At 39.6% G+C, this 15,900-nt stretch overlaps 1 long non-coding RNA gene across 1 annotated transcript in view; it reads left to right on the top strand.

The window, feature by feature from the left end:
• Nucleotides 1-1,218: 1,218 nt before the first annotated feature.
• The window catches only part of LOC141982213 (uncharacterized), a 42,695-nt gene continuing 28,013 nt past the window's right edge, over nucleotides 1,219-15,900 (top strand). Inside the window, exons 1-2 of the long non-coding RNA XR_012637986.1 lie at nucleotides 1,219-1,295; nucleotides 3,335-3,468. This is a non-coding gene — a long non-coding RNA (uncharacterized LOC141982213). The remainder of the gene's footprint in view (nucleotides 1,296-3,334; nucleotides 3,469-15,900) is intronic.

Genomic DNA, 15,900 nt, shown 5'->3' with positions numbered 1-15,900 from the left:
CTTGAAGTTTAGGCAATTCAAATGAGAGAATGTCTCACTGAGAATTCAAATGTCTTACTGAGCCTCCTTGCAAATACTTTCATTGCCTGAATATGACTTAAAAAAAAAACACCCGCAAAAACAAATGCTGATACATTTGCATTTAATTTTTAAGGCGGTTTTTAAAGTATGATGATACATTGGTTGCAAATGTGAGGTTTCTGGAAGTTTAATGGTGTGATTTGTGTCTTGTTTGGTAAGAGTACTACATGTTTATGTTTATTGACAATTTGGATAATCTTATCATGCTTTCATTTTATTTCTGTTTGCTCCATATTTTCTGGGAAATGAAACTCCCTCAAGGGCTCTTGCTGCAGTTGTTTCTTAATCTTCATCCTACTGGGATAACATTTTTACCATTTTAGAGGTATTTTTCCCCCCTAATAGTGAGTTATTGTTCTTTTTAACCTCTTCATTGCTGAGAATCTGTTCCCTGGGGAAAAGGAGATGCACAAAAATGAGTAAGTTATAACTGAATTGTTAAACACAAGGATATTTCTGATATGATTTAAAAGCTTGATTATTTTTGTGATGATCATCATGGACATTTTCCATCACTCATGCAAATAAGCTAATACAAGCAAATCCTTGTGTGGATTTAATTGACTTTTACTGTGCAATTCACTCTACAATGCAGCATCTGAATGAACTGCCTGTAACCCATAAAAGTCAGAAAAACTCCTTGAACTGTACACCCCATGAGTTACATAGGACAAAATTTAGCCTTGCCCTATGGTTCCCATGCACTGGCTATGCCAATGCAAAGGAACCATTGGGAAGGCATCAGGTCCTGTAGGGAGTAGCAGTGGCACAAGTGACCTTTGCACAAGCTTTGAGCCATTTGCACAGAAATTCCCAATGCTCGGTGTGACGTTATGAGTGTAATATAATATCTCATTGAAAGGTGACAGGGCCAGAAAGAGTTAATTAACTCACAGGCTGACCTGACCCATGGCCAAACTTTAGAGACTGGTTAGGAAGATATGTAAACGAATAGAGCTTTAAAATGCAGCCTGCACTGTTAGAGATAGAGGAGTGGATGTTTGCTCAGGTCTTGTGATGTAAGCAAACAAGTCTTGTCTATGGCTATAGGTCTGATTCAAAAATCAAAAGAGGAATATTAACATTTAGGAAGATACTTGAGTGAAATAGTATTATTGTCTATGTCTCTTTGAAGGTTGTGATGACCTGTATCTGAACTGTTTAATGGATAAATTATCCTGTGCTAATTGCCATGATGTTTGGAAGAAGGAAAGGTAAGCCTATTGTTTTCTCAGGCCAAAAGGCTGCTGGAAATGTATAAAAACCTTGGGACATGATTCTTCTTCATCTCAGATCTGTTTTGGGTTTCAAGAAGGGGAAACCTTGATCCATAAGGATTGAGATCCCCAGTCACTGACTGGAGTGACCCTGAACATGGACATTTGACTATAATCCATGGACTATTTCTAAAAGGACTTTTGGCAACTATAAACTCATCTCTGCTATGTATCTGAACCTCAAGAATTGAACTCAAGTCTGTATGCATATTGATATTTTAACCAACACTCTCTCTCTTTTCTTTTTTAATAAATTTTAGTTTAGTTAATAAGAATTGACTATAAGTGTGTATTTGGGTAAGATCTAAGTTGTAATTGAACCTGGATGTGTGGCTGATCCTTTGGGATTGGAAGAACCTTTTCTTTTATATGATGAAATAAGATTTTCAGTAATCATCATCATATCTGACATGTGTGTCTGGATGGAGGCCGGAGGCTGGGCACTTTAAGGGAACTGTGTTGTTTGGACTTCTGAGTAACCAGTCAGGTGTAATAGAATCTGATTTGTGCTGGCTTGGTAAATCTAAGTAAATATCCACCAGCTTTTGGGGTTTGTCTGCCCCGTTCTGTTGGCAGTTCACCCTAATTGAGTGACTTCAGCGGGCTCCCATGGGCAGCATTGTCACACAGGGGTTGATATGTAGGAGATGAGTAGAGAAAGATAAAGTTGTGATTATCATGTGAACTGATATATTCTGCCTACATGGAGCTCTGGCAGCAGGGGCACAGGTTAGAAGAGTCCCAGTCCCCCATGGCCTTTGAATAATGAAAAAGCCTCCCTTTTCAGTTCCTGCACCAGCTATAGTACCAACCAGTCCAAGGTTGCACTGGCTGGATATAAATTATACTGAGACATAAGGGAAATGTACCGGTGGGCTTATTAGGAATTCTAGATATGAGTGTGACATAACTAATGGCAAGTAAGCAAGCTTCACTTGTTCCCCGGTTCCAGAGCCATGTGATCAACAGTGTGAATGGTAAGTCATGTTCAGAACCACACAAACCTAATATCATGACTGTTTTAAGAATAACGTTGTTCTGCCAACTTGGTTAGCGTTTCTCATGAGCCAATCTAGATCTTTCATTTATGTTTTGTTCCCATGTCCAAAAGGGAAAGCAAAGTAGAGATATCGGGGGTGAAATCAGGTCACACAGCCGTTCAGAAGGAGTGCTTAGTAGAATTGGGTGGTTTTTTTTTTTTGGTAGAATAGCTTATTTGCTGAAAATGGAGGTTCAGTTGACCCAAAACTGTTCACAGATTCGACAGTATCAGCCTTCAAAAGTTGTTCAGGCTAGATTCATAAGGGTTCTTTGGCACCATTCACAAAATGGCCAGGAGAGGAAGAAGTGGTGGTGCCTCTTACAATTTTTAGCTTAGTGTACTCACTCCAGATGTAGTAAACATTGGTTTAATTCTCCACTCTGCCTAATACTGAGCAGGAATTAGAACTTTGGTCTCCATCCTCCCCAGAGAGCATCCTAGCTACTGAGCTATGGGGTATCCTTAGGCAGGGCTTTCTCAATTGCTCTCTAATGCTAAAATATGGTATAGCTCAGTTGCATTAGGCCAGAAAGGCTATCTCTGATGGCCCAGAGTGATTATTCTTGGGAACAGAATATCATGATATGCTTCTCTCTCTTTTTAGTGCTGCTTAGTAAGTATCATTGGTAAACATTGTTTGTGACCTAGACTGACACTCCCAGCAGGAATTGCTGTGGTAGAATAACTATCACAGTGGGATGCAGTTTTATAGCACATTGGTGTGAGACAATGATAACGTAGATGAAATATAAAGATCAGATTTTTAAATCCTGAAAATTCTTGTAAAGATTCTCCACCAGAAAGTTGTGATACATTGGTGGAGACACAGTTACACCTTTCTTTCAACTAAAGCATATTAACTTTTATTTGAAATGGTACCATGGTTAGGAAGTATTTTCATCATCAGGCTGAAAGTGGTGTTTCTACATTGCAGGAATTCTGGCTGTAACTTTGTTGAGAAAAGAAACTGTAGGACCGCTTCTACTGGTAATCATGCAGAGAGACTCTGCAGGCAAACTTCTGGACTTACTCCAGTCATTACCCATTTGGAAAGAGCTTCACACAAAGGTATTTTGTGCATGAATAGTCCAGAGGAATAGGTTTCTGGACCAACTGGTGTGTAGCTAATTTTAAAAAGTCAGTTTACCATAACAATTATTTTACGGTCTGTAGAGCAGATCTCATTAAAGTGGGAAGGGAATCATAAAGTAAGGAGAACAAAACACATTAATATGTCTAATGCTGCCTCATTTTAAAAGGAATGTTACAAATGGCAACAAATACACCAATTTATCTTAGCTTTGTTTGGGGGTGGGTTTTCTATTTTAAAAGTAATAATTAATGTTTTAACTGGAATATTTTCAAATATAATATTTGGCTGTTTTTCCTCTCTGTGTTTCTTTTCAAGAGTCTCCATAAGGGCTACTACTTTACAAAGAGACCCCTACATTCTCATCCTAATTATTTTATTAGGTTGTTTTGTTATTAGCATATGATCATCAGTTTTTCAGAAATGCTTGCATATGAGCTACCCGTAGTCTTGGCTCAGCTGGAGCTTACAGCTTTTCAGTCTCATTATTATCCATTCTTTGTTATTGTATATTTTGTTTATTGATTTTTTTACTTTCCTGAGAGACTTTCTTAAGTCTCAGAACATCCCAGCTCGTCTAGTTCTGTATGCTTCTCAACAAGTATGTGTTTGTCTCCATACACTCACAAGCTAATTAAGTTAATTGGACCAAAAATGCTATGAAGAAAAGACTCAGGCAGTAACACTCCTTTCTATCAGCAAGATTCCAAAATGGAATTGGCATCCAAATACATTGAAACAACTTGGATCAAGTTGTGCAAACCCTGAGTTTGTTGAAATAACAACATAATTCACTATGTGAAGGACTGCAAACCACCTTCATTTTTGCAGTTGTGTGGCCAATATCTGAGTCATTCAGCATTCATTTTTACCTCCCTATATATAGCTGTAATATGTGCATGAAGATTTACGATTGTGTTTCCATTATTGGAAAGTTAACATGCATTTTAAATGGATTTTCCTTCTTTTCCCCCTTTGGTATTGATAAAATATATATTTTTTCAAATATTGTATGCTTTATACTGCCTCTTCTATAAAAAAAGGAAGGTGGATGCATGCCTCTTCTTCATCTGGTTCTTGACTATTGAAACATTATTGTTCTCATTATTTCAGCAATAAATATTCAACAGCAGCAATAACAGTTAATGGGAGATTTACCACTGATTTCAACAGAACCAGATTTAGACCAAGGCTGGGCACTTTATAAAACCTCACCCATTATTATGCAATTCTGACATAGAATGATAGAATCATAGGACTGGAAGGGTCCTCAAGAGGTCATCTAGTCCAGTCCCCTGCACTACCATGCACTCATGGTAGGACTAAATATTATCTAGAATATTCCTGACAGGTGTTTGTCTAACCTACTCTTAAAAATCTCCAATGATGGAGATTCCACAACCTCCCAAGGCAATTTATTCCAGTGCTTAACCACCCTGACAGTTAGGAAGTTTTTCCTAATGTCCAAACTAAACTTCCCTTGCTGCAATTTAAGCCCATTGGTTCTTGTCCTATCCTCAGAGGTTAAGAAGAACAATTCTTCTCCCTGCTCCTTGTAACAACCTTTTATGTACTTGAAAACTGTTATTATGTCCCCTCTCAGTCTTCTCTTTTCCTGACTAAACAAACCCAGTTTTGTTTTCAATCTTGCCTCATAGGTCATGTTTTCTAGACCCTTAATCATATTTGTTGCTTCTCTGGACTTTCTCTAATTTGTTCACATCTTTCCTGAAATGTGGCGCCAAGAACTGGACACAATACTCCAGCTGACGCCTAATCAGTGCGGAGTAGAGCAGAAGAATTACTTCTTGTGTCTTGCTTATAATACTCCTGATAATACCTCCCAGAATAATGTTTGCTTTTTTTGCAACAGTGTTACACTGTTGACTCATATTTAGCTTGTGGTCCACTATGACACCCAGATCCCTTTCCACAGTACTCCTTCCTAGCCAGTCATTTCCCATTTTCTATGTGTGCAACTGATTGTTCCTTCCTAAATGGAGTACTTTGCATTTGTCCTTATTGAATTTTATCCTGTTTACTTCAACCCATTTCTCCACTTTGTTCAGATCATTTTGCATTTTAAGCCTATCCTCCAAAGCACTTGCAACCCCTCCCAGATTGGTATCGTCCACAAACTTTATAAGTGTACTTTGTATGCCATTATCTAAATCATTAATGAAGATAAGAACTGATCCCTGTTGGACCCCACTCATTATGCCCTTCCAGCATGACTGAGAACCACTGATAACTACTCTCTGGGAACGGTTTTCCAACCAGTTTTGCACCCATTGTATAGTAGCTACATCTAGGTTGCATTTCCCTAGTTTGTTTATGAGAAGGTCATGCGAGACAGTATCAAAAGCTTTACTAAAGTCAAGATATACCACATCTACCATTTCCCCCCTATCCACAAGGCTTGTTACACTGTCAAAGAAAGCTATCAGGTTGGTTTGACATGGTTTGTTCTTGACCTATGCCACAGTAGCACTTAGAAATCATAATTTTCCATCTAAAAATGAGTGTGCCTTTCTCCCCTCCTTTTAAGCAAATTTTCTACAGTGATCAGGTGCCAACAACTCTTTTCCAGAATAGCTGTTTTGTGTATGTTATGACATGGTTATCTGGAGAAATCAAGCTTAAACATGTGAATCTTGGAACATGCTAGAAGGTTGTGAGGGGAGGGAATTGATTCAGGCTCAGTTTGTTCTTCAGTGAAGTTGGTTCTGTGATCATGGGCACTTAGAATGCCCATGATCATGAGTTCAGACCTGGGCTCTGACCAATGAAACTTCCCTCCTGTATATAGCGCATGCGGTAGAGAGAAGACAGACTAGTGGTCATTGAGATAGCTTGGACCGTCTCCATGTTAGGCTCTTATGATAAGGACAAAAACCTTAAAGCAGACTTGGAGTTTGTTTGGCTGGCAAAGCGGAGCACTTGTGTAACACTGTGTATACGCTATGAACTAGGGGTGTGATTCCCATCTTCATAGACATACTTGTGCTAGCTCTCATCTCATGTAGTCTGAAAAAATAGCAGTGTAGCCACAGGACCAGTGGCGGTGGCACGGCTGCCCCGAGTACAAATCTGCTTGAACCCCATGAAATGAGAAACAAAGAGATGAATTGTCTTAGAAATCCAGCTTGATAGTTGCTCAGATCTGGTCACTTACATGACATTTATGATCAGATCAACAGAGGGAAAGATGTTTGTGTATTTCACTTTTGTTTTCTTGAAGATCAGTTTTTTGGATGTGAAAGTTCAGGCATCAAACAATCTGGCCACTTCATTTGAAAAGTCAAATGCTGCTTTGAGGAGCTTTAACAATTGGGAGTGAAGGGGTGTGGGTGTGGTGGGGGGTGTGGAGAAAAAAGAAAGAAGCATTCTGGATGTAACAATTGAACCGATTAACTACATAGTAAATTGAGGTTCTAACCAAGAAAGAAAAGAGCAAAAGCTATGGCTTAACCTTATACTTCTTCCTGGGCCCAGGTGAACAACAAGATAAAAAGGAGAAATGACAGGAAATGGGAAAAAAGGAGGTGGACACAGAGAAGTAAACATAAGAATCTTCTCATCTAGAGTCTTGTTCGAACATATAATGAAAATTATTGTTCCATAATGCAAGAGAGTCAGCTGGCCTGGTGAAGTGGGGACATCCTGAGGATAAGTTACCCCTTGAAGTGGTAAATTAGTTACTGATTAGTAACTACTGGCATATGTGAGCCATTTCACTGATGTACTGGGGGAAACTAGTCCCAAAAAAGTCCATACAAATGAACACTTCAGGAGTAAATATGTAGTTATTGTTTATTGTGGGAGCGTGGATCCCAGAGAATGGTGATAGGCAACAATGCCTCATCCTCAAGAACCCTCACATGTGGGGTCCTGCAAAGGTCAGTTTTATTTTATCTCCTTTTCAACATATATGTGAGACCCCTAGGAAAGTTCATGTGAGACTATGAACTCCACTGCCAGCATGTCCTGAGGAAACCCAGTCATATGTATCCTTGTCAACTGACATCACATGGCAAGGGCCTGGATGAAAATCAACTGGCTAAAGTACAACCTAGGAAAAATAGAGGTGATGCTGGTAGGAAGAAAAGACATCAATACGCCATTTAGGACACACACTGCGGACTCTACAGAAAGAAACAAGTTAAGTGGCTGATCCCTCAGGGGACAAGAGCAGAATCCATTTCAAATACGTTCACTTTTCTTAATGCTTACGTTCTGAATGAGCGACAGTGTGGTCCAATATACCACACTGAACTGGGATTCAGAAGACCTACTTTCTAATCCTCCCACTGATGTGCTGTATGACCTTTGTACATCCTTTTCTCCTTGCCTTAAATATTTAGAGTGCAGACTCTTCAGGCAATCTGTAGGAAAACCATAGGACCCTGATCTTGGTCAGGGCCTCTAGGCATTACTATAATACAAGTAATAAATGTGATTGAGTGATAGAGGGATAATAGGGACAGTAGCAGGAAGCATGATTTAGTGGCGGAGCTCATGCCTAAGCAAAAAGAATTTTGGGTTCCCTCCCTAGCTTTTCTACGTGACCTTAGATAAATAATTTAGGGCCAGACACTGATACTCTATTAGCAAAGTATGGTACTAATCAATGTGAGTAAAAGTCTGAGACTTTTACCTTTATACCTCAGTTTCCTCATCTGTAAAATGGGGATGCTAATTACCTCTGAGGAGTGTCATGGGACTTAGTTACTACTGTAAAGTACTTTGAGCTCCTCAGGTGTAAAATAATGTAGAAATCAGAAGTGTTATTGTCCTTTCAGGAAACAGATTAGAGTTGAAATGAAGAAACACTGAAGAAAAGAATTCCACCAAATGAAAATTAAATGGAAAGATACAGTGGCTCACAATGATACCAAACCCTATCAATAATAGGATAGTAGCTGTCTTTACACTGACTTGTGTAATTGAGGTAACATTTCTGGAAAAGAAAATTCATTTGAAATGAAGCTAGACTAATCACATGTATAGCTTAAAAAATCTATTAAAAAGAAGCAGTGGAAGAAGAACAAAGACAAACTCCTGATCACCAATAAAAATATCAATTAATAATACCATTTAATTATTTTGCAAATGTATCTCAGTCCACTTCTGGCACGAACTTGTAGAGTGAGGATTTATTGTGTTATAAATGGGAAAATATGGGCTTATTTACTGAGATGATTAAATTCACCTCATAAAAAATACTCAGATATAAGCTTATTTTGTTGTAATGCTGGGTACAAGAAGCACAATTATCATCTCAAAAATCACACATTTCTTTCCCTCAGCATTATTCCTTAAGACAAACTACACTGAATAAATGTTAGCACATGTTCTGTGTCAAAAATGTCTAAATATTGGTATACATTCTTTCTTGCAAAGAAAAAAGGGCTTATAGAACATATGGTAAAGATTGCACAGGTTACAAATATTACTGTAACATGCTACTGCTTTCTTCTATAGCATTTGTTTGTTGTAATTGAAAGGAACAAATGAAGCTTGACTTCCTTCCTCAACAATGATCATGTTTGTTGACCTCTTCTAGCAGCAGAAATGCTGCTGTGTGATGCTGTCACTTCCTTCACAGTGGTAACCTGGCATTGCAGCTATTGTCCCAGCAGCAGGGATTCCTTAAATTGGTGGAAGATCATAGGATAATGCTTGGGTCTGGCATATTTAGAGGGAGAAACAAAAATATACTGCTGCGATTCTGGATCTTGACTGACTGAGGGAACAGAATGTAACATAACAGGGCTTCAGTCATCATTTGTTACAGCCCAAATATCTAAAACCTGCCCTTGGTTCATATTCTTTTTTATTTTTTTTTCTGAAAAGGCTTTTTTCCCCTTAGCACTTTTAAATGTCACAAGCAAATTGAATGGATTTAGTTTTTCACTCTCCTTGTCTTCTGATATGTCAATGCAGAAAATTATAACTACTGCATAAAAAGTGGCATTTCTGGTTTTTAAGTTTCTAGCTTGTAACAAGATTAGCCATCCCCCTTGTGGTCAGAGGTCACTCTGCAGCTCTCTGCCTCTCTTTCCCCCTCTTCAGGACCTTGGAAAGATCTGCACACAGGCTTCTCTCTGGATTAAAACCACCTCTGTGTTGGGCTGTTTTAATAACAGAAACAGTATAAAACAATCCTCAGGATAAAGTCCATCACCACAACACAAAAGTTCCTACTTAGCTCTGGCATCTTCTAGCACAACCAGAGTTCTCCACCTGTCCAGTCTGTTCTCACAGCTAGTCCTCCCAGCTCTTCCTAGCTGGAGCTCAGCCTTCTGGCTCTGGTCTCCAGGCCCAAACTCACTCAGGGTTTCCCACAGGAGCATCCTTCTCACTGGGCTGTGGCCTCCCAGTTGAGGACCAAGCCACCCTGTTATACAGCCATATTTAGCTTTGGTTACAGGGAAAATGAGAATCTAAATATAAATGTAGCAGTTGGTCATGTTACTTAAAATGTATCTGGATTCTGCCTCCTGTTACTAAATATATGATTGTCACTAGACAGTTATCATTATGGCTTCAGAACTGCTGGACTTCACTCCTCCTCAGCTTCTTTAACAACCTCCATCACTGAGCTCAGATTTTTCTGGGTTAATGCTCGTATGTCCTGAACTCTCATATCAAAACATGTATTGAGATGCACAACACCCTCTAGTGCTTGCCCAGCTCTCTGTCAGTGCTATTAATTGGCAGTGCTATTAATACTATTCTGAATTATAATAAACAATCTTATTTATAAACTGGACTCTTTGAAAGTGCTTGGTTTGCTATACAGCAAAAAAAAAAGTTTGTTGCTATTGTGGCATTGTCTAGAGGGCTCAGGCAGGTTGAGACCCATGCATTCACTACATAAACATATAATCCCTGCCCCAAAGAATGTACAGTCCATAAGGTGAGATATAACAAGTGCATGAGCCGGGGGGGAAGGATGAAGGGATAACAAAAATAATAGGATTTTTTTAATTGCAGACTCAATGTATGAGGAGTGTCAGGCAGCAAGGTTATTCAGTGGAGGATTGTCCTGGTGGAGCGCTGGCACACTGCTTCCCCAATCCTGCACCAGGAAGGGCATCAGCAGGGAGTTCACCTGTGCTAGAGGAATTCTCTGATGGGCATTGTCAGTCAGATTACAGCCTCCTTGTGCCTTCTTAGTGGTGCAAAAGGGTGTAACCTAGCTAGAGAATCTGGTCTCATTTATACACAATTTGTAGCCAATCAGTAACAGCTATCACAGCAATCACAACTTGTTATCCATCTGGCTGGCATCAGATAGCAATAAGATGCATTTCAGTTTAAAAGGGTCCATATGAAAATTCAAATGTTAAACCAGCATTGTTAGATTGTATGACCTTTGGGATGGGTACCATCTTTTCATCATATGAGTCTACAGTGCCTAGTACAATGAACTAGAATCCTGCTTGTGCCTGTAGGTGCTACCACAATATTAAACATTATTATTATTATTATCTACCTAGCTCATGTGATATAATGATAATTATAATGTAATCTCTCTTTGTATTTCTTAATAAAACCTATCATCGGTAAATATAAAAATGAGCTTCTGCAACTTTAAGAACTCAAGTCTGAATCTCAAATTGATCAAATTGGTAGTAGCTGTCGGTAATATTCTAATTCCAGGTGAGCCAATGAAGCCAAAGGTATTTCATGGATTAGGGCAATTTCCTGAGTAATACAAGATTCAAGTGGATACTATTGTAGGTCCTATAATGCATGGTTCTGATTTACAACTCAAGAAGTTCTATTTCCAGGCCAGATGACAATTTTGAACAGCAAGAGGAATTTACAACATATGTATCACACATAAAATGATGTTGCCAGATTTCCCAGAGAAGCCAAAAGATACTGACAAATAATTATGTGGTGCCTGGGTTGAAAACCTCCCACGACATTGAATCTATAAACAGTTATTGAGAAGTTAATATTCTGATAATACTACTGGAAATGAAATAGCAAACTTATGAAATATTTGTTAGCACAAAGACAATCCAGGTCTAAGGGCTAGTATAAGGCCTCAGGAATATCCCTGACTCAGCATCCATGGCCAGCTACCTATGTAGTTAAACTAGTGCTGCTGATCCTATGTGTGGACAAAGATATTCAGTGGCTTGAACCAGTTGAGTAAATTTGGGTTTAGCCTGATTTGTAAAACCCCAATTTGCTCCCAGTTACCTTTCTATATTCTTAGCAGTTATCTCTAGTGCAGCTTTAGCAGTTAGTGGCCATTTGTGATGATTTAAGAACTTATGAAATCTGGCTGACATTATGAAATGTCACTGTGCAAACTTCTGTATCAGGAATGCTTCACTGTATATATCTTTACCAAGCTGCAAACTCCATTTTGCACGTGCAGCCTTTTGTCTTCTCTGTTGTTTGTTCGCCTCCACGTTGGGCTGAAATGCCAAAGGCTGGTGGTCAAAGAATGACAAAAGAGAATCACTGAGGTTATGTGTGCTCTTCTATTGAAAATGAATTTTTCTAAACAGTGCACTGGCTCCCAACCAGGAGAACAAGTTTAACAGGGGAAACAGTTGGCAGCCACGTCACCTGGCAGGGATTTTTGGTCATCTGGGAAAGCTGACGGAGGGGGGTAAAAGTTATAAAAAGGGAAGAGCTGATCTATTTGGGGTCTTTGGACATTTTGTCTACAGCTCAAGAGCAGAGAGAAACAACCCAACCTGTAGGGTCTGTGTGATTTAGAGGCCCTGCCTGCTTTCCTGAGCCTGAATGCCCCCTCACGGAATCCCAGGGGAAGGGTGAGCCAGTAGCAGGCATTGTGGTTAGGATGCTTACTGTTTTGTAAATGATCTGTACTCTTTCGTGTTTTACATGATTAAGTAAAAGAGCAACAACATAAGGCCATGTCTACACTATGAACAAGATGCCACTATAACCCTATAGTGTAGACTTAGACTGCAGTGATGGAAGGGGCTTTTCCATAGCTAGATTGTTGCCAAGGGTTAGGTTGGCATAGCTCCAGCACTCAGGGGTGTGGATTTTTCACATCCCTGAGTGTCATAGCTATATTGACCTAAGTTTTAATTGCAGAGCAGGCCTTAGACTCTGGGCAAAGTATAACTACGTGTGTGTATTACATGATTTAGACCATGAGTCTCCTGAGAGTTCAGCTGTAAACTAGAGGGTTCACACCTGAAGAGTGGCATTCTGGGAGAGAATGTGTTTAAGTACAGGGGAGCCTGAAGGGTCAACACTGTATCCAGAAGGGCTAGGCAGCTGGAAGGAAGGTTCCAGTTCTCAGGAGGGATACTAGACAAAGCATCTGCACCTGGAGAATGTGTGTAAGTGTAACGCCGACAGACCCCAGTCATTGGCAGGTGGGATCAAACCAGGGATCTCTGGAGCTTAGTGCATGAACCTCTACCTCATGAGCTAAAAGCCAACTGACTCTTAACTAAGGCTGTAGAGAAGACTCATTTAACTCTTTCTAAGTGGTCTCGGTGCCACTAGATGGGACAGAACACCACACTCAGGTGGTGTGTGGGTTCCATAAGGACTCCAAGACAACGGCAGTGGCTGGATACCATTCCAGCACCAGAGGCTTAAACCACACAGTGATCCAGAGGCTTGTATTCCCCTGACTGCAGTCTGAGAGGGCACTTGACTGGAGCTGTAATACCACTGATGGCTATTCCCAAATGTAGACTAGGCTTGAGGTAGTACGAAATTTGAGAGTGAAGTCTGTAAAAGACAGCGATTGAAAATCATTCCCACACTGAAACTAGCCATGTCCCTCTCTGGGGTAACAGAGTCCCAAGAAAGATAGTGGGTCCCATGCCTTCCCAGTGGAGGGGAAAGAACATTCAGTTTGTTTAATGACCCCTGCGGGTGTTCGCTCCTAGCCATGGAATTTGCAATGTCTTTACCCTCTGTGAGTTTCTCATGGGGAAGTCTGGAAAAGAGGGTTTTTGGATTCTCCACAACAAAGTGGTTGGTAGGGGAGCCCAGGCCCTCACAGTCCACCAGGCTCTGACCCAGGAGGCCTGTAAATAGCAACAGTGTCTGGCGCCCAGGAGTGCCTTAAGGTTGCCTCCCTGGGCAACCTCCTACCACTCTCTACCTCACCAGACTCTTATTGAATGAAACAGTAGCAAAGAAAAAACAGAATAACCAAAGTTTCAGCCACTCTGGGCTCAGCAGGCAGGATCTGTCTCCGAGCGAAAGGTTTCTATAGCATCCTTCTTCAGGAGCCCTCCAGGAAGGTCTCTTCCTGCCCCGTCAGGCCCCTTCTGAGCTGTCTGTTCCCTGGAGCAGGTTTTGTAGGAGGAGATGGGTGGGGCCCAGAGTTGCTCCTTAACTGCTTCAGTTCCAGTGTGAGGTTATACACCCATCACAGTCACAGATGAGGACAGAAGGCACCATGGATAGATGTACCAGTAGATTTGCTATCACTAAGCTCTGTATAATGCTGGCATGATAAAGCCCAATCAATTCTTGTTTACACCGCTGTTCATGTAGATCTATTCTCTTCAGTGTAGGTATGCCATATTTATATGAGTGAAAATTAAATCAGAACTTAACCCTTAGAAAATAATGATTTATTTTTAATTATTTTTGCTAATTTATTTTAACAGGGCATATCCATTTGCAGCCTGACTTGCCTAAGCCATAAAATATCTGGGAGAAGAACATTTACCATGTTTTTTGCTTGCCTGTCACACTTTGGAATGTAATTTAAAAAGTGCAAACCGAATCCAGGAGTTATATATAGTTTCTAAATTGGCATTTAGTTGGACCACAGTATTCACAATTGCCTTTCAATTTCCTGTTAGCCTGTCTCCTGGTGTAGCTGTCCAGTGACTTTCAGATGTAACCTTTGCTACCATCGTGTTACAGTGCTGTAGAAAAGATCCTTAGCTAATAAGACAATGTTCTCCACAGAACAAGCAGTGTTTTTAATTGGAATGTGTTTGTATGTGTGTATGGAAATAATTTTTACAAGAACAAAGGTTGCATTGGATTTTCTTTCTTTCATGCCAAAAGCAAGACCATAATCACCAGGGTACTTGTTATGTGGCATTTCATTGTGATAGTGTGGTAGATGGAAATATACTAATGTACTTTTGTGCAACTAATAATTCACTTCATCGTGAGTTCAATAATGAGTCCAGAAAAACATGGTTAATACGTAATACATGGGTCTCTCTTTTTGCACCATTACTTTAATTATATTACACTTGATAGCATAATACAGTAACTGGAGAGGGAGTTCAACAAACAATTTTCACATTTGATTCTAAAAGAGAAGGCTTGTTAAGAGCATATCCAACAGTTTAAATTGACGACAGATTGCTTTTTCCAGGGCTACACTGTTTCTAAATCCAAATTGCCAAAGATCAAATCTTGTCTATGGACTGTGTAAACTGGCTGCTTTGTTAAATGAGAGTGGGTGTGGAATGGTGCATTTCCATTATAAATAATTCACTTTTACAACATAAAACAAATGCTGTAATGTAATCCTTTTGGGCAAACAGCACGGGAAAGCAAGTGCAAGCTTTTTCTTGCTTCAGTGCTATGTTTTATTGCTGAAGTAAAACACTTCAGGGAGGTATAAAATGTGTATGCCATTCTTTTTTTCTAATTTTAGTGTGAGAAATACCCTCAGAATTGTGTTTATACAGTATGTAGAATATGGCAGATCTGTGTCAGGGTTAAAAAACCTATGAGGACGCATCAAATTTTATGTATCTTATTCCAAATTAAATCTCTGTGTCAAGACGGTTTTCTCATCCTAGCTTTTATAGCAGAGAATAGGTGAGTTGAGGAATGTGTTAGGTGTCTTGGGTTTAGTTGCCATTTTTACTCCGTCTCTTTTAAAACTGAAGGGAGCATTTAAAACTGCTCAATATATCAAAATGCTTTAAAATGTTACTTGCTAGTGTTGGGTTTTACAGGTTTGTGCTTTGCTTTTTCTTAGAGTCCTGATCTGGGATCATTTAAAAAGTCTGCATTGACAAAATTTTTATAGTCCTGCTTTTGTGAGTTTTCTTAAAGCACTTAGTTTTTTCTCATAAGGGTTGCAGGCATCCATTTATGATCCAATTTTGCAAACATATTATGTTTCACTCAGACTTCACATTTTTGTGTTGGCAGGTAATTTACAACATTCAGCATCTGCACAATTATTTTTTTGAAAATGTTGTGTTGACTGTTACCCCAGCCTGAAATTGTTATTTCAGTGCAGCTTGACCTAAGAATAAAGGGTAAAGGACTGCATCTTAAAATGGCACCTACTTAATGTCTGTATTCAGGAAAGCACAAAAGCATATGCTTAAAGTGAATCATATACTTACATTCCATTGATGTCAATGGGCGTTAAGCTTATGCTTAAACACATGCATGAA

Source organism: Natator depressus, chromosome 1 (assembly GCF_965152275.1).
Source record: "Natator depressus isolate rNatDep1 chromosome 1, rNatDep2.hap1, whole genome shotgun sequence".
NCBI lineage: Eukaryota > Metazoa > Chordata > Testudines > Cheloniidae > Natator > Natator depressus.
The sequence above is the reverse complement of the archived record's forward strand: the minus strand, read 5'-3'. Positions and strand labels throughout refer to the sequence as shown.